Source organism: Mchenga conophoros, linkage group LG5 (assembly GCF_057382185.1).
Source record: "Mchenga conophoros isolate Kocher_MC1m ecotype Shallow Benthic linkage group LG5, M_conophoros_male_GT1.1, whole genome shotgun sequence".
NCBI lineage: Eukaryota > Metazoa > Chordata > Actinopteri > Cichliformes > Cichlidae > Mchenga > Mchenga conophoros.
In genome coordinates, this window is record NC_140530.1 from 29728314 (window position 1) to 29749741 (window position 21428).

Genomic DNA, 21428 nt, shown 5'->3' on the forward strand with positions numbered 1-21428 from the left:
TTCATTATTCTGACAGTGCTCATGGTTTGAGTTTGCTTTTTATCATGTTTTGTAAGCTGAAATTCAGAAAGCAGCACTTACTCGTATTTTTTCTGGCTCTGGGACATGAAAATGTTGTCCTTCCACCCACAAAGGCTGTGATTGGCTATTTGTTTTTCCATCCATGGAAACGCTTATCGATTAGCACAAAAAGAGACCTGTTGGAAGCACTGAAAAAAAAAATCAGATATGTGGACAATGACTCAGTGGTTCAGATCAGGCTGCCGTTTGGCATACAGTGGGGCAAAAAAGTATTTAGTCAGCCACCGATTGTGCACGTTCACCCACTTAAAATGATGACAGAGGTCAGTAATTTGCACCAGAGGTACACTTCAACTGTGAGAGACAGAATGTGAAAAAAAAATCCATGAATCCACATGGTAGGATTTGTAAAGAATTTATTCGTAAATTAGGGTGGAAAATAAGTATTTGGTCACCTCAAACAAGGAAAATCTCTGGCTCTCACAGACCTGTAACGTCTTCTGTAAGAAGCTTTTCTGTTCCCCACTCGTTACCTATATGAATGGCACCTGTTTGAACTCATCATCTGTATAAAAGACACCTGTCCACAGCCTCAAACAGTCAGACTCCAAACTCCACCATGGCCAAGACCAAAGAGCTTTCGAAGGACACCAGGAAAAGTATTGTAGACCTGCACCAGACTGGGAAGAGTGAATCTACAATAGGCAAGCAGCTTGGTGTGAAAAAATCAACTGTGGGAGCAATCATCAGAAAATGGAAGACATACAAGACCACTGATAATCTCCCTCGATCTGGGGCTCCACGCAAGATCTCATCCCGTGGGGTCAAAATGATCATGAGAACGGTGAGCAAAGATCCCAGAACCACACGGGGGGACCTGGTGAATGACCTGCAGAGAGCTGGGACCAAAGTAACAAAGGTCACCATCAGTAACACACTACAACGGCAGGGAATCAAATCCCGCAGTGCCAGACGTGTTCCGCTGCTGAAGCCAGTGCATGTCCAGGCCCGTCTGAAGTTTGCCAGAGAGCACATGGATGATACAGCAGAGGATTGGGAGAATGTCATGTGGTCAGATGAAACCAAAGTAGAACTTTTTGGTATAAACTCAACTCATCGTGTTTGGAGGAAGAAGAATACTGAGTTGCATCCCAAGAACACCATACCTACTGTGAAGCATGGGGGTGGAAACATCATGCTATGGGGCTGTTTTTCTGCCAAGGGGACAGGACGACTGATCCGTGTTAAGGACAGAATGAATGGGGCCATGTATCGTGAGATTTTGAGCCAAAACCTCCTTCCATCAGTGAGAACTTTGAAGATGAAACGAGGCTGGGTCTTCCAACATGACAATGATCCAAAACACACCGCCCGGGCAACAAAGGAGTGGCTCCGTAAGAAGCATTTGAAAGTCCTGGAGTGGCCTAGCCAGTCTCCAGACCTCAACCCCATAGAAAATCTGTGGCGGGAGTTGAAAGTGCGTGTTGCTCGGCGACAGCCCCAAAACATCACTGCTCTCGAGAAGATCTGCATGGAGGAATGGGCCAAAATACCAGCTACTGTGTGTGCAAACCTGGTAAAGACCTATAGTAAACGTTTGACCTCTGTTATTGCCAACAAAGGTTATGTTACAAAGTATTGAGTTGTATTTTTGTTATTGACCAAATACTTATTTTCCACCCTGATTTACGAATAAATTCTTTACAAATCCTACCATGTGGATTCATGGATTTTTTTTTTCACATTCTGTCTCTCACAGTTGAAGTGTACCTCTGGTGCAAATTACTGACCTCTGTCATCATTTTAAGTGGGGGAACTTGCACAATCGGTGGCTGACTAAATACTTTTTTGCCCCACTGTATGTAGCTACGATAATGCTGGCCCACATGTAGCTGTTTGACATTGACGTACTGTACACGTGTGTACTAAATGTTTGTGTGTCTCACAGGATATATACAATTTTAAAAAGAAATCTTAGCAAATCTAATGCACATTTATCTGTCTTGGTGCTCTCAGTTTAACATTTCTCACCTCACAAAGGTGAAGCTGCCGCTAAGACACACTCAGGCGTGTGTGTGTGTGTGTGTGTGTGTGTGTGTGTGAATCCTGATGAAGCCATTGTTGCAGAGAGGTGTTGAAGCTTGTTGTGAATGTGATGAGCTGCAGTGAGCCAGGCTGTGTGAGTCTGTGTGACTGTATTAGCATAGATGGATAAGTGTGAGTGTGTTTTATTTTTTTTGCTCTGTGGGTTGTTACAGTTGATGTCAGGTGATGCTGGATAACTATGCTGTTGCTATGAGGATAAGTTATATTCACAACAGTTAGTTCATTTAGTAGAAAATTATACACCAACTATTTGAATTATGCTCTTTTTTTTCTTCTTTTTTTTAAATTTTCAATCAGAAACGGCAAAAATGTTTCTGTTTTAAAATGTGAGAATTTGCTGCTTTTCCATGTCTACCTTAGAGCAACTTGAATATTTCAGATTTTGGACTGTTGTTCAGACAGAAAATGAAATTTTGCTGGCGCTGCTTTGTGCTCTAGAGAATTCTGGTTGCCAGTTCTCAGTTTTGTAATCTTTTGTAGACGAGACACTTGTTGCAAAAATAATCAGCAAATTAATTGATGATAAGAGCAATCTGAGACCTCCGTTAAGAATGAAAATTCCCTTAACAGAAGGAATCAAGATCCAGAAGGATATTTGGATCAAGACTAGTTTTGGATATTTTTCTTGAAAATCAAGACAATTCTTCCAATATCCTGAGGTGATATATAGTTTTGAACCTGTCTCACAATGGTAAAAAATAAAGGAAAACCGAATAACCCTAAAAAACAAACAAACAACAGAAGGCAGCACTATATTAATGAATCTAAACATGAATGACTATAATGAATCTGTGCCTTTCATGACTTTTGACTAATGTAACTTTGCTAACAAAAAGACAAGCACAATAGTCACCTAACCCTAGTTGCAAATATAAATACACTTTCATATACGTTTTCTGGATATCACAGAGATTTTATAGATCTAAAATAGAGATTAAAATGGAGCTTATTTGCTGTAAATGACCTTCTTCAGTCCTATTGCTCCTAATTCAGAGAACTCAGACAGCTGTAAAAGCTGCTCGTGCATCCTCTTCCTGTGTGCTCACTATTTAAAAAAGGTTAAACCATCATCGACTCTGGCAGAGTGATAAGAAAGGCCGACTCTCCAGCTGGAGTGGCTACAGTCCTGTTTACACCGGTTCCAATAGAGGCAGGTACAAGAGCCACTCCCTTCCCGAAAGCTCCATAACGCTCACCTTTAGATGTTGTATATTAAACAGACTGCGGTAATCTGACTCAGCTCCTTGGCTGAGCGGCTGTGTAATTCAGGTTGGTGTCTGTGAAGAGTGTGCAGCCCACTCTTGTGTTTGGGTGTGCATATATTCAAGAGGGGCAGCCTACTTGGCAGCCCTCTGCTACATGTTACCAACTGATAAAGACGAGGGAATAAAAAGACCGAAGCCACAGGAGAAAGTGTCTGTCCAAGACCAGAGAGGTTTGAACCAGCTAAAAAGAACTCCAAGTGAAATGACTCAGAGGTAAATATTTTAATCTGTTTAGTTGTGTTTTTCCTGAAATTTGTATTTGCTCTTATTCCCAAAGGGAAATCATCAGGATGGGCAGAAATGGCTGGAAATAGGAGGAATTTGAACAGGCTTCTGTTAAGGATGGTGACGCAGAGTCATTGCCTTAAAAATATGCAGAACAATAGTGCTTTTGTGCATACCATAGATGGTATAAAAGGGGGATGTGGCTTTACTTTGGGAAAAGTAAAGCCAGTGAAATCTGATTTTTATTTTTTTTTTAAAATTGACAGCATTGGGCGACTCCTCTGGTTTCTAAAAGACTTACTGTTTTATAGAAATCTATGGGGAATAAGCTGTTGGCTCCCCTGACCTTTAACCCCAGTAAACGCTTTCCTGATGCTCATTTGTTTGAAGTACAGTTCTGTAGGTTATATTGCATTGGTTAGGAAAAGGAAAGCAAGAAAATAGCCTTCTGGGTCTTCAAGGCCAAACCAACAAACAGACCCCCACCCACACCTATCCACTTTTTCTAGAAAGAAGAGAAACACCGAGCTGTAGGTTTAAAAAAAAAAAACAAAAAAACAAAACAAAGCAAAACTATAAAACCTAGGCTCCCTGGCTAGCCACAAAAGAGGAGAGAAAGTGTTTAAATACTGTCAGAAAACTCCCACCAAGCTTGCAGCCAGATTTATTCAAACACAAAAGAAAGCATACTGAGGTTTTACAGGTTTGCCACAAGTCTGTTTCAAAGGACAGATTTCTAGTGAAACTAAACACGACTAATCCTAGCAACCATACAACAGAGAGCCCAAATGGCAAGAAGCGCTTTGTCGGGGGCTAGATGTGCACTTCCACTACTGACCAGAATGCTGTTCAGCTGCAGCACGTAGAGAGAGAGGGAGAAAATCTCTGTTTCAATAAAAGGCTAAAGAGATGCAAGGGATATAACAATGTCTCACACAACAGTCCGCATTCTGCTTGACTTGGAAAATGCTGAACCTCTGTATAAGTCTGTAGAAAACCCACAGGATTTTTCCACTCAGGTGGCTGAAACAAAGTGTGCGTGACAACCAGGTTTGAGGTGAAGGTGACACCCAAACACACACATAATGTTTAACACTGAAAAATATTTTTATACGCAACTTTTCTGTAGTAAAACATCATCATGCATTTGTGACAAAGTGTGTGGAAGTCAGTCATACAACATAGTTTGAGGTAGGCATCAGACTCTTCCTCCATCTCCTTCTCTCTTAATTATTATTGTCATTTATTTTATTTTTTTTCAATCTGGTACTTCATGACTTCAGAGGAGCTTCTTAAAATTTCAGATGTATAGGAAGATTCTGTTCTCAGAGACGGTCCGAAAAAAAGGCACCAGTCAGAGGAGGAAGTGAGCAGATGGAGGGCACATGGAGAGCCAACAGGAAGTGAAGGCTCGGTGGTTTCCTCATGTTGTGTTGGCAACAGTCAAAATTTCACTTCCCTCTACTTACACTCCCAACAGGTGCTGTTTCTGTGTGTCTGTTTCCTCCCTTTATTTGACATGTTGCTTTTTGACCTCAGAAACTTTTTTTAAAATTCAAAACAGTGTTGGTGTTGGTGCTTGAACCATTTTATTTTTCTCCATAAAATGAGCAGAGGTGGAGTATATTTCTTTCTTTTTCCCCCCACCACCAGACTTCTGTCTTTCTCTGTCATCTAATCCTTTGAAGCTCCACTGGAGGCTGAGTACTGTAAAAGATTTGGTGGAAATATCAGTGTAACCTACATAGTTCCTTATCAGATTTGTTCTCACATGAATGCAGTTGGAGCATCGGCTGCATCATTTTAAAGACTCACAGAGAAGAACAATAAGGTTTTTGGCCATTAGCATGATATATGTTGCCATATTTTGTTAATTATGTGGTTTGTTCCCCTTGGAAAAAAACACCTCATTAACCACTGGATAATTTTACAGAATTTTAACATATGAGTCATCTTATTGCAGAGCGAGTTTTACAGTTAAAGGGTACTTTGAACACTGCTGGTGTCAGTACCATTGTTTAATGGGCCAGCAACCTCCATTTTATTATTTGTTTTAATGAAGGCATTGTTAGGGATGCATTAAGGCAGCCCCGGGCCACGGACCGGTACCGGTCTGTGAATCGTTTGGTACCGGGCCGCGAGAGTTGAGGCTCGGGTGTGAAATGTATGGTTTTCAGGGTTTTTATCGGTTTTTAGCGTTATTTTGTTATCGTTTTTATCATTAACTCTGTTTTCCTGGGTCTTTTCACGTGTGTTATGAATAAATCTTCTTTTTTTCGGTACCGGTACTAGTTTTATTTTGCTGTATTTATCCGCGACACCTTAAAGGCCGGTTTGTGAAAATATTGTCGGGCATAAACCGGTCCGTGGCGCAAAAAAGGTTGGGGACCGCTGCATTAAGGTATGTTTGTGGCAACATTTAAATTGATTGACATCAAATGAACGCATTTCACATCATATATGGTAAATTTAGATCAATATTGTGCGCACTGTTTATGTTTTTAACCTTCAAGTGACCATTTGGAGTCCAGCTCATATTTATGTGCTGCTGCAATATTTTTTAATATTTGTTACTCATTATGTTCACATTTCTACCGGAAATGGCCCGCTAATGTGGCAAGGATAAAGCTAAACTGTGCTGGAAATGTTTTATGTTTATTTTTTGAACTTTGATTTTGATATCATTTTCCACTTCTTATCACTACTTTGCAATTGTTTGCAGTGATCCATGGGTAAAAGACCTTTCAAGGATATTTGAACAACGTTTGCAGCCCAATTACCCAAAGACTATGTCCCTGCAGTGCATCCCAGCTAATCCAGCCAAGTGTGGCAAAAAGATTAGTGTTTTATACAAGAGGTGTCCAACCCTGCCTTAAATAAACAGAGCCTTCTTTTATACCTTAAATTTAGTGAATGTATAACCTCAGCACAGCATATCCGATGTGTGGGATGAGATGGGGGTCACTATAGTTTAGGCGGTGTGGCCATGGTCTGTTTTTACATGAGCTGTTTTAGGATGTGGGTGGACTGCACTGTTCTGTGGGGGAATCCCTGCCAGTAGTCAGTTCATGTTCAGACTGCAGACGCTGCAAAGAGTCCCCGCTGTGGTTTGTTTTCTATCCTCCTGTCAATGTGTTGTTGAGCTGACCGGGAGCTCTGCCAGCAGGGAACTCTGCTACGTACACATCTCCTCTGCCTACCAGGTGGGAATCCCACTCAGGCCTCATTCCTGTTCCCGGTCTGTGACTGGTGCAGAGGATCGGTGGAATGCAATGTTTGTTTTGGAGAGCTGGGCGTAGCTCTCACAATCAGCACGCAGGCATTCATCACAGCGTGCACGCACAGACACGCAGGGCTCCGATCTGAACGCACACACTGCCATCACAGCCAAGATGCTCCAAACTGGGACAAGATGAAATCTGTTAAAACATAAAACACATCAGAGAGGAACAGGGACCCGCTCGCTCCTCTGCTGTTTGGGAAAGCAGAATAAATAAGTAAATAAATTCAAAGGCTGAATTTATTCTCAGCTGTTCCATTTCTGTTTCTTCATCTCCGGCTGTTGTTAACAACTCGGTGACTTTCTGACTCTGAGGACCAGAAACTGCTCTGGAGGTCTGGTCCAGTGACCTGCCGGTGCGTTTTTGTGTTTTCCACAGTTTGACTCTGAGTCCACTGAGCGAGGCCTTTGGGCTCAGCTGTGTAAGATCATGTGCTCAATAAAACCGAAGTGGCTTTTCATTTCAAAGTTCACCAGGAAAAAAAAAACAAAAACAGGAGAGGCACAGAACATTGTCCACACAGAACATTCTGTGCATGCTTTCATGTGACTCTGTGTCATATTCTTGGATTCTGCTTTCACACACAGAATCTTCAAAATGGAGAAATTTAGCCTTTTCAACACTATGGGGGGAAAAAAGTGGATGAGTCCGTAGAACTGGTTGTAAATTAACTGCAGAGTTGGTGGTTTCATCTGTAGCTCCTCACGTCTAGAGGCTGAAGTGTCCTTGAACATGATACTAATCACATACAAGTTTCCTGGTCTGTGTGTGTGTTGGTAGTGAAATAAATTTAATTATCTTTGCATTCAAGTGCGTTTGGCTTTGGAAATGTTTACGTGGCAATAACAGATGAACTTGAAGTAGCTGGCAGCTGATACGGAGTTATTTGAAGTACACATACTGATGGGAGTTCCACTGAAGGTGGTGCGCATATGATTAGCTGAATAACTGGTTAGTTGCCAGGCAAAAGAACACTATCCTGAGACTAGTGAATTAAACACACTTGGAGGCCTGTGATAATTCTGACACTGAGTGTTGTACAGATGGCAACGCCTTTGTGAAGCAGGCAAGTTTTAGTGAAAGCAGATTCAAAAACGGCAGCAGAATAATGCATTTTTCATTCATGATTTAAATGATGATCTCTGGTGATTTTTTTTTTAAATTTTTTTTATTTTTTACCTGCACTGATATCAGTGCGTGTGTGTCATTAACTTACTTAATAGGTATTTTGGTTTTGAGTGTCTTTGAACTGGTTCTCCAACTTTTTTTCCCCCCTTTCTGCAAATTCATAAATTTCTGTACACTCAGTCCACATTCATTTGATAGGAGCCACCATATAAAGTCATAAAGTAGTCATAAAGTCAAAATGACAAGGGGAACACAATTTGTGTGTAGTTTTTGCCACACTTAGTATTTGTTTGTTTTTTGTTTTTATTGAATTGTTTCATGTTTTTTTTACTTGTTTGTCCAAAGATTATTGCTAAATTAGTTTTTTAATAATGAAAGTTAATTTAGAGGCCTAAGCTCTACACAGGGTAACAGGTTCACTCAGTACCAAACCACACCCATAACTGTAAGACCAGTACTTGTGATTAGATGAACTTGAATCCTGTTTAGATTAAGCAATCCAGGCACAAGAGTGTCAGGATAGTGCTGAGGTCCAATGCACAGTTTGCAGTACTAAATGGAACTTTGGGGGGGAATGCGAAATGGGAGCAGTCAGTGTACTTTCAATACAAGCGTGAGGACATCATTCAATAGAGTCCTTGTTGTCTCGGATGAAGGAACAAATATGTCTGAGTGGCCCTAATCAGTAATGTATGTGCATGGGAAATGGTGTTAGCTGATTTTCTTGATTCAGTGATGCAGGTCTGTACTATGATGGCCGTTTGGTTCAGGTATGCACCCTGAGTCATATCCACGACTATGATCATGTATTCATTCTTTATTCATTCATTGATGCAAACATGCATATTAATACATGCATTAGGCATTTAAGCAGATTTCATAACAGCCTGACAGAGAAAAGTCAACATTCTTTGGCTTTTACAGTTTAAAGCAATCTATCAAGACTGTCAAAGTTAATTGAGTGCGTCAGTGCAATAGCATTAAGGCTGACTATTTATTATTTGTCAGATTTTTGTCATTATCTTCTTCTTCTTATTATTATTCTCCTTCTTCTGCCTAAAATTCAGATCCATGGATCTTTTAGCTTTTGGGAAACTCGAAAATAACTTTTATCAGGATATTAACATAAACAATTAAAATCTGTTTCTAGTTTCCAGCTGTCTACATTTTCCTTACAATATTTGCTGCAATCTCTGCAAACCTATTTTACACAGAAATAGGGACACTGGCACATTCATAATTTTTTCAGGAATTTTCTAATGGATTTTAAGCACTTTGTTTCCTTCTGCTTACTCTATCTAACTCAGTCTGGCCCTCTGAGGAAAAAATGTTGCCAACACTGCCGTGGATACTTGTCCTGAACACTCGAGACAGAAACATGTTTCCTTGGTCACATTCCTCTTGTGAATTTGACCCTGTCACACATTCAGCTGCTCACCGATTGGACTGTTAGATACACTCCTCCCATCCACTGGTATGAATGGCAGCTTGTGTTTTCTGTGTTCAGACACTCTCCACTCTGTCAGCCTGAACAGTTATTTTTCACAAAACCCAGGAATGTTTGGTGTCACATTGTCCAGCTGGTTTTCAGCCCAACAAACAGCAGACTGTGAGGATTTTTTTTTTTCCGCTCTGCTCTCAGTCACAAGATGCTCCACCAACAGTCATCTGAGGCTGAGTAATGTGCTGCTTCACTGATGAGGGCTGAAAGAGGCTGATGGGTTTGTTATAGAATAGGGGGGGGGGAAAAGTATGATTAAATGTAGGGCTGTTCGATATAACGATATATATCGGATGACGATATAAAAACGTCTATCGTTTCATTTTACGCTATCGTTTGTTTCGTGGTGTCGCAAAATAAACTTTACGGCAATATTTTTTTTTTCATGGTTTTGATGGTCACTGTAGTGGCTACAGTATATTAATTTCTTAAAGTTCTCTCTTTCTCTTATATTTAATATAACCACACTACGGACGGACAAGCGCCTGTTTTTATGCGCTGTCGTTAGCAACAACGACGGTAAAACCATCACATGTCCTCTTGTTTATTTTCCACATAAACCTTTCACAATAAAGCTCAAGATCTTGTGGAGACTTTTCAAAATAAACGGAATCACGTGAAAAAGTATGCAGAGTATTGACGGATGAGAAGCAAAAAAGAGCCGTCAGGTGCTAAAAAATAAACCTTAGACTCAAACGTTAGAACAGGCTTTTCCCCGCAGCACGCCGTGTAATAAATACTCACAAAGAAAACGGCGGCTGTTACAACCTATGTCTAAAAATGTGTAGTTTCATGCATCGGTTAAAACACTCGACTCCAGCTACACGACGCCCAGCTGGAAACACTTCACCTACCCGAGATTCACAGAATTTACAGAAAATATAAATTTTTTTGTGATTTATATCGTTATCGGGACGATAGATGTTTTATATCGGGATATGAGATTCTGGTCATATTGCACAGCCCTAATTAAATGCTTGGACCCCAGAATTTGCTTTTTGCTTTTATTGTGTTGAAATATTGCAAAACTGTTGCCCAGTTTTTGGAGATATCGGCTGTAGAGATGTCTGCCTTTCTCTATAATATACTGGGATCAGATGGCGCTTTATTTGCAGAAAGGGGAAAAAAAACATGTTCACAGTTCATATAGGAACTCATTTCTTTCTATCAGACTACACCCACCAAATGTAATGCTGTGAAGAACAACGCCTCCATTTACTCGTGAAGAGAGACTCGTGACAGAATACCATAAATGGTTTAAGACACTAAACTGTGCCCCTCAGCTGCCTCTCGAACATGTTTCTCACCCCGTGGATGGACTCCAGCTCTGTCATCTTGTGCTGTAGCTGGCGACTAAAGTCCTTGTTTTGCTCTGAGCTCAGTGTAGTGGTCCCAGCTCTCCACCTACTCCAGGTTGTGGCGAAAGTGGCCCCTCCAGCTCCAGTTCCGGGAGGCTCTCTAGCATACTACCGTCGCCAAATTGGAGTATGTCTGACAGTGGGATAAGGCACAACAAAAACAACCTGAGCAACCTGCAGAGAACCATTAGACAGGAGGGAACTTTTTTTGCTTTGGTGTGAATTACAGAGAAGAAAGTAGGTCATTTTGATTTGGGGATGAAGCTGTTAAGCTGTTTTTAAACATGAACTCGAGTACTGAGTTGCCAAACAACAAGTTTTCCTCTGACTTGTTGTTTCCAAATTTTCCCCACAGCTGATAACATCACTGTTAGGTCCAGTCCAGAAGTAAACAAGCTGGCTGCTAACAAAACTGTTCCATGAATACCACTAAAAAAAAACAATCTAAGTGGAGGCAAACATCTCTGTGAGGGGGCTGAAATCTCTTAAAACAAAGGGTTGGTTTCACATCTATGGGCTTTATATTCCCATCAGACGCCTGATGTCAGCAGGGTTCGACTGAAGTGCCCGTTTAGTCCACATTGACTCCAGCCTCAAAGTTAACATCAGACATTTTGCTGGACAAAAATAGTTTAACAGTAAGTTCCACGAGGAATAAACGGAAAGAAAAATGTATTGTTTTTATTGACTGAGTGATTGATTTTTTTATTTCCCAGCCCACAGCAGCTCTATATGCCCACAACCACACTGGAAAGCGCAGTCTGAAACTAAAGGCCTTAATGCATCAGTGTTGTGTATACGTTTTCTGCGTTTGGGATTTATACATGCTGCCTGTGGAAATTATACTTGTTATGCTCTTCAATTTGAGACACTTTGCTTTGGAGAGACATGTTTTTACACACTCTTAACTCATCTGCATTATTAAGATCATTCCCCCATTAGATAAAATAGGTAAAGTTTTATAAACTTTTGATTTAACAGACTGTCTGTGTTGCAACTGTGACCTACAGTATGGTCATGAGATCTTGGAAATGAACTAAAGAATAAGACTGATTACAAGCGATTGAAATGAGCTTCTCCTAGAAGGTAGCTGGGCTGGCCTTAGAGAGAGACGTTGGAATAGGGCTGCTGCTCCTCCGTGTTGCAAGGAGCCAGTCAAGGTGGTTTGGCCTGGGAATACCTCAGGATCTCATAAGGAACTGGAAGAAGTTGTAGGGGAGAAGGATGACTGGAACATCCTCCCCAGCATGCTGCCACCACAAATCAACTTTGGATAAGTGGAAGATATTGATTACACAAATGGAAGTTACACAATTGAATAGAGAGGAGACTGTGTTGTTGTCGGTACTCTGATGTGGTATTTAAATCAATATTTATGCTTAAATGCAACTCTTTTCTGTGTCTTCTAATTGAAATTTGTCGCTTGCAAGGTGCTTTTGAACTCCATAGTCACTGGGGAATAACTACATCCTCGGGATGTGTGGGGTTTTTTTCTATTTGGGTTTGCATTGCCAATAGGAACAGTACTGTGACATCCTGGAGATATGAAAAAGTTCCTATGATGTAAAAGGTTACTGACCCAAGTTGTAAAAATCTGCAGTGCTGCTCAGTTTCCCTGCAAGAAAGTGTTACCATTAATTTTAATATCCTCTTTTTCTTATAAAGGAAGCTGCATTTGCATTATTGTGATGCAAAAACCCCTGCACAAGATGCTTTGATAAGACTGGTGTGAGTCTCAACTGTTGTCTGGTCTGCTGGCTCTTCAGTCGTGCATGTTATGAGAAATTGAAACTGGCCCCTATTTTAAAAGAGACAGTGGACACTGGAAGACTGATAAACTAGGGTTGTGTCGATGGAGGATGATCTAAAGGTCAGATGATCGTTAGAGGGGATTCAAGGGGATTTTTTTTCCAACTCATCTTCTTGTCAGCGTATTAATTGAATGTCATCATTATAATTAGATTGATAATAAATCTAATCAGCCACGCTAGTTTCATGTTAGCATGCTGGCATGTAACCGACATGGTTATGTGCAAGTTAATGCTCGCAACTCTTCACACTTTGAAATGAATGTATGTGTATCTGGAGCGAATATACTCATTTCTCATCATAGAGTAAGGAAAAACTTTAACTTGTGTTTAAAACTTAGTGGCCTCTTTTCATTCTTTTTCACAGGGCTTTGTGTTTGCTGGTGAAAAGAATCCGCTGTGGAGGAAACCAGCGAAGGACAAACAGGTGGGACACATTAACCCTCTCGAGGCAGGCGTTGCAGATTTGCAACAGTTAAAAACTAACAACCTGATTACCCCACATACATATTTTATGAGTTTGTTTTTTTTTTTTTTACTCAGAAGTACCACTGCAGGACTTGGTTGTGCATTAGCAACAAAAAGTTTAATTTGAGCCTGAGATGGTTGAAAGGAGACTGTGAGGGAGTCAAAAAGAGCCAAACAAATATGATGGCCTGGTATCTTTTTAGCTGTTTAACTGAATCTGGGTGGAGCACATAAGTTGATATTTCAGGGAAATGGTTGAGAATTCGACACACGTGTCAGGATGGGCATGCATACTCTTTTGTAATGGTTGTTACAAAGAAGTGTTTTGTTAGCCATTTGAAAATTGATGATAACAAGTCATTTTTTAAGCATCAATTAGATTTGCACTTTTTGAATGATATTAGAGTCTCATCATCGTTGGCTGCATAGAAATCCTGAGCTTAGGAGTAATATTTTTACATTATTTTCAGACACTGGTGCTTATATTTTTCCACAATAGCTCCATCGTGTCTGGTGTTTTTTAAATTCTTGTTTACATGTTTGTTTGTTTGTTTTTTGTCTAAACTGAGGCCAAGTTGGGCATTTAAATTCCCCATTGTTCAAAAACGTGCACATAAAAAAAAAAAAAAAAAAGAGTATGTTTCCCTAAACTGAAAAATTGTGGCCATTTAGAAAATTCAATGCCTTAAGTTGAAGATTCAAAAGTGAGAAGCATAAAAACATTAGCTGTGGTATCCAATGATTATGGTATGTAGTCTTTGTCAACATACTTGAAGTAGGAAGTAAACACTCAAAAGATCTTGTAAACACTCTTACACTCTCCGCAGTGTTGTATTGTGTGTTTGTGTGTGCGTGTGTGTGTTAAGGGTAAAGGTTAGTCATGATGTACTTTTGACTTTTGGAATACCCAAATGGAAAACATTTTTAAAAGGAAAACTGTGATGTCAAAATGAAAACATGACACTTCACTTGAAAGGCAACATCTTTCTGTTTCTGAGAATTTGACCATTTTCCATGTGGGGAAAATAAAAACTAACCTTAACCCAAGACCAATCACCAATGACCTGGCAGGTGTTAAAATCTTAACCGCGCAGTGTTAAACTCATCCAGTGATTATCTCACTTATTAGCAATGACACTGGAGTTAATAAATGTCTGTTGGACTACAGAGAAGATCTCCCAGCCCAAATAGAAACGGAGAATAACTGGCAGCATTGAGAAGCTGTAACACTGGTGTCAATGAATTTTAGTGAAGAAGAGACATCATCATGTGTGTTGGCTCGGCTGCCTTAAGAGGTCTACTCAGCTGGCTATTAGCCGCATTCAGTGGTGATGATGACTAAGAGCTGAGTGCAGGCTCTTATGGGGTTTTGCTGTGTTTCTGTGTTAATATGCAGTCAGCTATGCGAGTGATGGCCTGAAAATGAGACTGATGGAAGTTTGTGAAACAAAGTAGGAAGGAAAGAAAGTGATTGCGGTGCTAACATTTCCCTCTTGATAAGCAACAGATATACAGTGACTTGTAGCTGTAGCTGTTTATCCAGAACAGGAAGCTGCTGTCGTCGCGGAGTGTTCTAATTGCGGTGGGTTTGTAGGCTTTTGGCCTCTCGATATGTTTTAAAAGAGTGTGTATGTGTTGAGACTGACACAGAACTGATCTCTGTAGTTTGAAACCATCGAGATTAGGTGCTTCACACAGCTGTTTGTGAATGACTTGCACATTAGAGGCTAGTACTTCATGTATACATGTGAAGCAGCCCAGTGAGTCAGACAGGCTTTCACTGACATATTCATTTATTCATGTGTTTATTCATTCAGGAGTCCAGTTGTGAAATATTCCAAATTCAACTGTTAGTGGTATTATAACAAAGTGGAAGTTATTAGGAATGATAGAAACTCAGCTACAAAGTGGTAGGCAATATAAAACCGCAGAGCAGGGTCAGCGGATGCTGACGAGCATAGTGCACAGAGGTCAGCAACTTTCTGTAGATCTCTACAGACCTCCAAACTTCATGTTGCCTTCAGATTAGATCAAGAACAGTCGGTAGAGAGCTTCGTGGAATGGGTTTTCATGGCCAAGCAGCTGTATCCAAGCCTTACATCACCAAGCACAATCCAAAGCTTTGGTTGCAGTGGTGCTTTAGACCACTGCATCTGTCTGAGCTAATTGGAGGGTCTTCACTGCATCCTTTTACTAAGTTCCAGTGAATGGAGCTCTTAATACTTCAGCATACCAAGGCATTTTGGATAGTTTCATGCTCCTAACTTTGAAGGATGTTTGAGGATGGCCCCTTCGTGTTCCAATGTGACTGTGCACCAGTCCACAAAGCAAGGGCCATAAAGACATGGATGAGTGAGTTTGCTGTGAAAGAAATTGACTGGCCTGCACAGAGTCCCGACTTCAACACGACAAAACACCTTTGGGATGAATTAGAGCAGAGACTAGAGAGGACATCTTGACCAGTATCAGTGTCTGACCTCACAAATGCGATTCTGGAAGCCCATAGACATGTACTCGTAAAACTTGTGAAAACTTTTCCCAGGAGAGTTGATGCTGTTATAGCTGCAAATGGTGGGTTGACATCATTTAAACCCTATGGATTAAAAATGGGATGTCACTCAAGTTCATATGCATGTGAAGGCAGGCGAGCGAGTACTTTTAGCCTTATAGTGTGTATCTCTGTCAGTCATAGCATATCCAAATGTTGGCTTTAGTAGAGTCAGACTTATTACCAAGTCTCTACAAAACTTGTATTAAATCACAAGTATATAGTGCATATGCAGTAATTTATTGCTCACTTAACACAATAACTGCATCTCAACTAATATAAACTAAGTGGTACTATTTAAAACAGGAAATGTGCTTTATTAGCAAGGCTCCTTCCGATTGTCAAACACATCAATCTTCATAATTTAGTCTGTTATAAAATATTACATTTTGGCACCAAATCACAACAAAAGTCACCTCAAGGCACTTTATTTTGTACTGTAAAGACCTTACAATAATAAAGAGAGAACCCAAGCAATCAAACGACTCCCTATAAGCAAGCACTGGCGACAGTGGGAAGAAAAAAACCTCCCTTTTAACAGGAAGAAACCTCTGGCTGAACCAGGCTCAGGGAGGGGCGACACTCTGCCAAGACAGGTTGAGGGTGAGAAAGACATTTGCTGTTAAAGGCAAACTCAAAATAAGCCCTAGATAAGGTTGTTTTTTTTCCCAATACGGAGAGCGCATCTGATTTCAGAGGTTTTTGGTAATCGTTGCTTTAGAAAATCCTAAAAACACAAATAAAAGAAAGATGTATTGGGGTTCAATTAAATTTGCATTTGGTTGTCCAAAGAAAGATCTGCAAAACTGCTGCCCAGAGTGAGCTCAGCTTTTTAGAGAGGGGATAAAGTGCACAGTTGTGAAGGAAAGGGTTGCACTGGAGAACGAGACCACCAATATTAGTTTTATCTTTAATATCTTGTTTTCTAATTGTAATTGGAAAAATAACTGACACGAGGAGTTGAATTTTAAGTGGAGTGATAATGGCAGTTTTCTCATATCCAAGCGTGTTAAATGATGCGCTTCGACATGTGTGATGTCTCTCGTCAGGATGTTTGTTGTCTGCCGCTGTCGTATTTTTAGCTGCTTCTTCTTCTTCATTTACCTCTTGAGGAAAATGCTGCCATGTCCCGCTCGGTGCGACCTGCTTATCAACGTGCTGCAGACAACAGCTGTTATCTAACATGTTGGAGACGCACTCCATGTCTCATTGGCATGCCTTGGCTTTCACTCTCACACATCAACATAGACTCATGCACTTTGTGATGTTCTTTAAGAAGGAGAAACATGTTTGTTTGTTTTTTAGGGGTGGGAGGGGGTTCATCTTTATTGAACATTAATATCAACAGTGAAAGAGAAAGAGAATCTATATCCACTGCATAGCTTATACAAATCAGTTATTCCGGCTGGCTTTTTCTTGGATACAAATCTTTCAAAAATGGTCCCCAAACTCTCAGTCTTTGAGAATATATGTAATTCTTTGTAGCGGAAAGTGTGGAACATTTGGCCTGTGAGATTTTGCCCTCAAAACAATACAATTAGCATTTAAGAGATGGAGATTCATCAGCAGTTTGTTTATTTGTTTTTAATTTAATTCTGTCCCTCTGGCTGCCAAAAAAAAGCTCTGGTTCAAGACTCATTTCCTTTCTGTATATTTTTATTATATTGGTTTAACTTGGCCCAAATCACAGATGTTCTGATTAAGCAGTTATAGCGTATTCACAGTCCAAGTGTGAATCACAGCACAGACTGATTTCCACTTTATTTTCTCTTTCTAATTGTTATTTAAAGTTTTTTTATGCACCCTTTTTCCTCTTCTTGTGGAATCTCATCAGTCACGGACCACACAACTCCACATTTATCTGGGAATTCTCCACATTCCGCTCTCGCACTTTTGTTCGATGTTTGTGGTAACTTTAACATATCTGCTTCCAAATCTAAATGATGCGTTGCTCTTAAGGTTTTTAATGCTTTCTTACATAAAAGGATGCTGTGGTTCCAGTAGGGACTCCATGAAATATTCATGTTCCTAATGTAAGGATGTGTGTAACATTTCCCAGAATCTGTAAAACATACCTCTTTCAAAAAGGAGAAACTGTAAACAGTCACACCATCACACTGGTTATCTCTGTGGTTTTACTTGTGGACTAAAGGTTAAACGAGACACAATGTCCTGGGAAGGGTTATTATGGGTCAGAATCTGGCAACCTCATGATTTGATTACATTTAGATTCTTTTGAATCACATTGATCCAGATTTGATTTAATGATGATGATTTTGGCTCCACTGGGGTCTCAGCCTCGGGATTTTGCTCACCTAATTTAATCAACGAGTGGCACAAAATATTGTACATATTGCTCTGAATTACCAGAGAAATAAACTGGAATTGAACCCACACTGTATTTTCACACTTTTGTAGCTTGTTAATATATTACAATATGTGTTAATAGGATTATATACATTTCAATCGGCCTAATTTTGATTATATTTTAGCTTGTTTTAAAAAAAACATTCAAATGTGAAAATGAATTGGTTTAACAGAGTACTATCAGTACTTTGTCCTGTGATTGTCAGAGTCAGAACAGCTGTGTGGTGTGACGTGAGGAGAGAGATGGGTATTTAAACACTTTGATTTGATGTAATTTGTTAGTATTTTGGTTTTTAAACATACCTCTGTGACGTTGTGGCGAGCTGTGCAGGAGGTAAAAACGTGTGGGCTGTTAAGTGTTTTTTGTTTGTTTGTTTTTGTTTTGTTTTGTTGAATAGTTCTTGACAAGCGGCATCTAGGTCTTTTACTGTCTATCACAAGGCTAACATGGAGAGACAGATAATCATTCAACCTTGCAATCACACTTGCAGCCAATTTAGAAATACCAGTTAGCCCATTATGTGTGTCTGTGGAGTCTGGAGAGAACCCACACAGGCACAGGGAGAGCATCCAAACATCCCAGCTGGTGAATGTGAACCGGTTGTAGCTTGCTATGAAGTGACCACTGCTCCAACTTTATTGTTTTCACAGTTTTTTAGCTCTCTCTAATAAGAAATGTACATATAGATTAATACAATCAATAAATGGCTTTGCAATGCTATTATAAACAAATATAATGTGTCAGTAACATGCATATAAGTAGCTCTTTGTAAATTCACCCTTTCTAAGGCCTTATAATGGCCTTATATACCCATTACCTATTTAGGACCGAACCCATAACAAAAACTCATGCTTAAAAATGATGTTTAAGAGATGGATCACAGATGATGATCGGCCTCTGAAACAGAGCACTCAGGCAGCAAACACATTCAGCCATCACGCGGGCTTCAGATGACATTAATATTCATAGAATAAAAGTGTGTGTGTGTGTGTGTGTGTGTGTGTGTGTGTGTGTGTGTGTGTGTGTGTGTGTGTGTGTGTGTGTGTGTGTGCCTGTGCCTGATGGGATAGTACCTTTCTCATTACTGGCGGTGCTGTGGTAAGATGCCCGGCTACTTTAGCTACCAGACAAAAGCAGTTTCAACCTAATCCTCATTCAGTGATTTCATTTCCTCTTTAAGCACTAAATGGAAAAACAAAGACGAGAGAAAGGAAAATAAAACCAGGATTTTCTGTAAGAACTGCTCTCTGTAGACCTCACCATCACCATCCCGCCGGTTCAGTCAAGCGGTGTTTGATCAAAGCCTGAGAGGACTTTTGGTTCGGGCCTACAGCTGTTAGCATGCAGCCCAGAGAGGGTCAGCTGTCTGTGACCCCAGCTGCAGGTACTGTCATCTGTATGGAGCCGCCCTGTGGAGCTTGTTAGCTGTCTGAGCTAATTGGAGGGTCTTCACTGCACAGATGCTGACGCACTTCAAAGGAGTTCCCCTTCAAAGAGCAGACAGGTCAGAGAGGGAATAGAAGGAGGATATGAATAAATGCATGATTTCATTTCTCATTTCAGAGTGGAGAACCTGGAGTTTCTTTGTATAAATAATTTTCTGTTGGCTTTGGTAAATTTGTCAACATTTCCAATCTGCATTGTGTTTGCATCAACAAGCTTGTGCAGCCATAATTCTTTTGCTGTGGCAGCCTCTATATTTTCTGGAAAGACTTCCCAACAGGTTAGTGAATGGGTTCTGTGACTTTCATCAGGCCTGGCTCTTCATCTTGGGAAGACATTAAGAGAGCCAAAAGAGAATATAACCCCCACTCAAGACAATGCCTGTAACTCCACCAGATGTACCAGAGCACGTTTCAAAACTTGTCTCGAAGAAAATCTGTTTGGGGATAAAGGACTGAATTTGGTTTCCAAAATGAAAGAAACTGTGCAGGCTAAACACTCAGCTTCTGAAATGTTTGCGGTGTGAGTTGAAGCCTTGGAACAAAACTGTATGAGACGCCACATCAAATGGAAGCACTCGAAGGGTTTGGATGGGGCTGAGGAAGACCAGTATCATCTTTATTTTTTACTTATCTAGGTATCTGGAAAAGCTTCCCAAAACAACAGAATAATCTTTGTCTAACGCATGAAATGTAATTTTATAGTTAATACGTAAAACAGTTTCACATATCTCTTTCTGATGTTTGAAATAATCAAACACTTCAAATTCAAATTTTATTTGTCACTGAGTAAACAGGTTTCACTCAGAGTTTCTTTGAAGCAAAGTTTGAGAATCATTTACCTGACGCACAAGGCTACAGGCCACAACCCCAACTAGAAAAAGGCACTACTGGGTACTCAACTAAAGCCATGAACTGTTGTGGATTTTATCCACCTATTAAAGAAGTGACATTCATTTGACTACACTATATGGAGTATATTTTGATATTTTCCCCACCTTACTCGCTTTTTTGTTACAAATACATGATTCTGTTACACTCCATCAGACTCCAATGACAGACACCAAGTAACATAGTTTGAGGTATTTTCTGACTGTGGTGTCTCATTGAGTTAGTTCAGATCCTAACACATAGTGAGCTTGCAACTCGTTTCCTGAGATGTAAAAATCAGTATTTATGTCAACATCTCACATGAGACAGGGGAAAGCCATTTCTTCATGGGCAGGCCTTTGACCACAGGGTGTTGGAACAGGTCAAACTATAAACTGCTGACACAAAGCTAAGAAAGAACATGGTGCTTTATTTAATTCTCTACTTCAAAATTCAAATGCATCACTTTTCAAAGCTTACAGAAGCTCCTTTGTCTTCTGTAAGGTGATTTTCATCCAAACGAACCCAAAAACATGCTCTAATTATGAGAAGGATTTGATTAAAGTCTCGGGTATGACTGCGTTGCTCAACGGTGAATGCGGTGTAGAAAGAGGTGCAGAAGAGGTGCAGAAAAGCTACTGGGCTGTAGAGGACTGTTGTCGTCCTCCCAAATTTCTCTTTTTGCCAAGATATCCCCACTCCTGTAATATCACTCTGGTAAGCTGTGATACATGAGCGATTATGCATTTTTATACGGTAAGCAGAGCCTTGAGCTGCTGGCCCAAAATCAAATTACATGTTATACATTTACAGTATATGCCCCCAAGTTCAAGATGAGTCATCTAAATCTTGTAGTGTTTCACAGAAAGAGGAAGAAAAATAGGATAATGTAATTTGAAAAAACTATAAATACCCATGAATCCACCATTACCAGGAAACCATTGATATACTATCTCTATGATCTTTTTAAAAGAAATGTCAGACTTAAGTTCCCTGGAAAGCCTTCAGCTGATGCAGAATGCTGCAGTGGGCGTACCGA

The 21428-nt window shown here is 40.2% G+C and overlaps 1 protein-coding gene across 3 annotated transcripts in view; it reads left to right on the forward strand.

Annotated features, from left to right (window-relative positions):
* The window catches only part of LOC146574808 (plasma membrane calcium-transporting ATPase 1-like), a 135520-nt gene that overhangs the window by 16453 nt on the left and 97639 nt on the right, over positions 1-21428 (forward strand). For all 3 annotated transcript variants that reach the window (XM_085274762.1, XM_085274761.1, XM_085274763.1), the window contains exon 2: positions 13061-13120. The gene's annotated coding sequence lies outside the window, so the exon portion shown is untranslated. The remainder of the gene's footprint in view (positions 1-13060; positions 13121-21428) is intronic.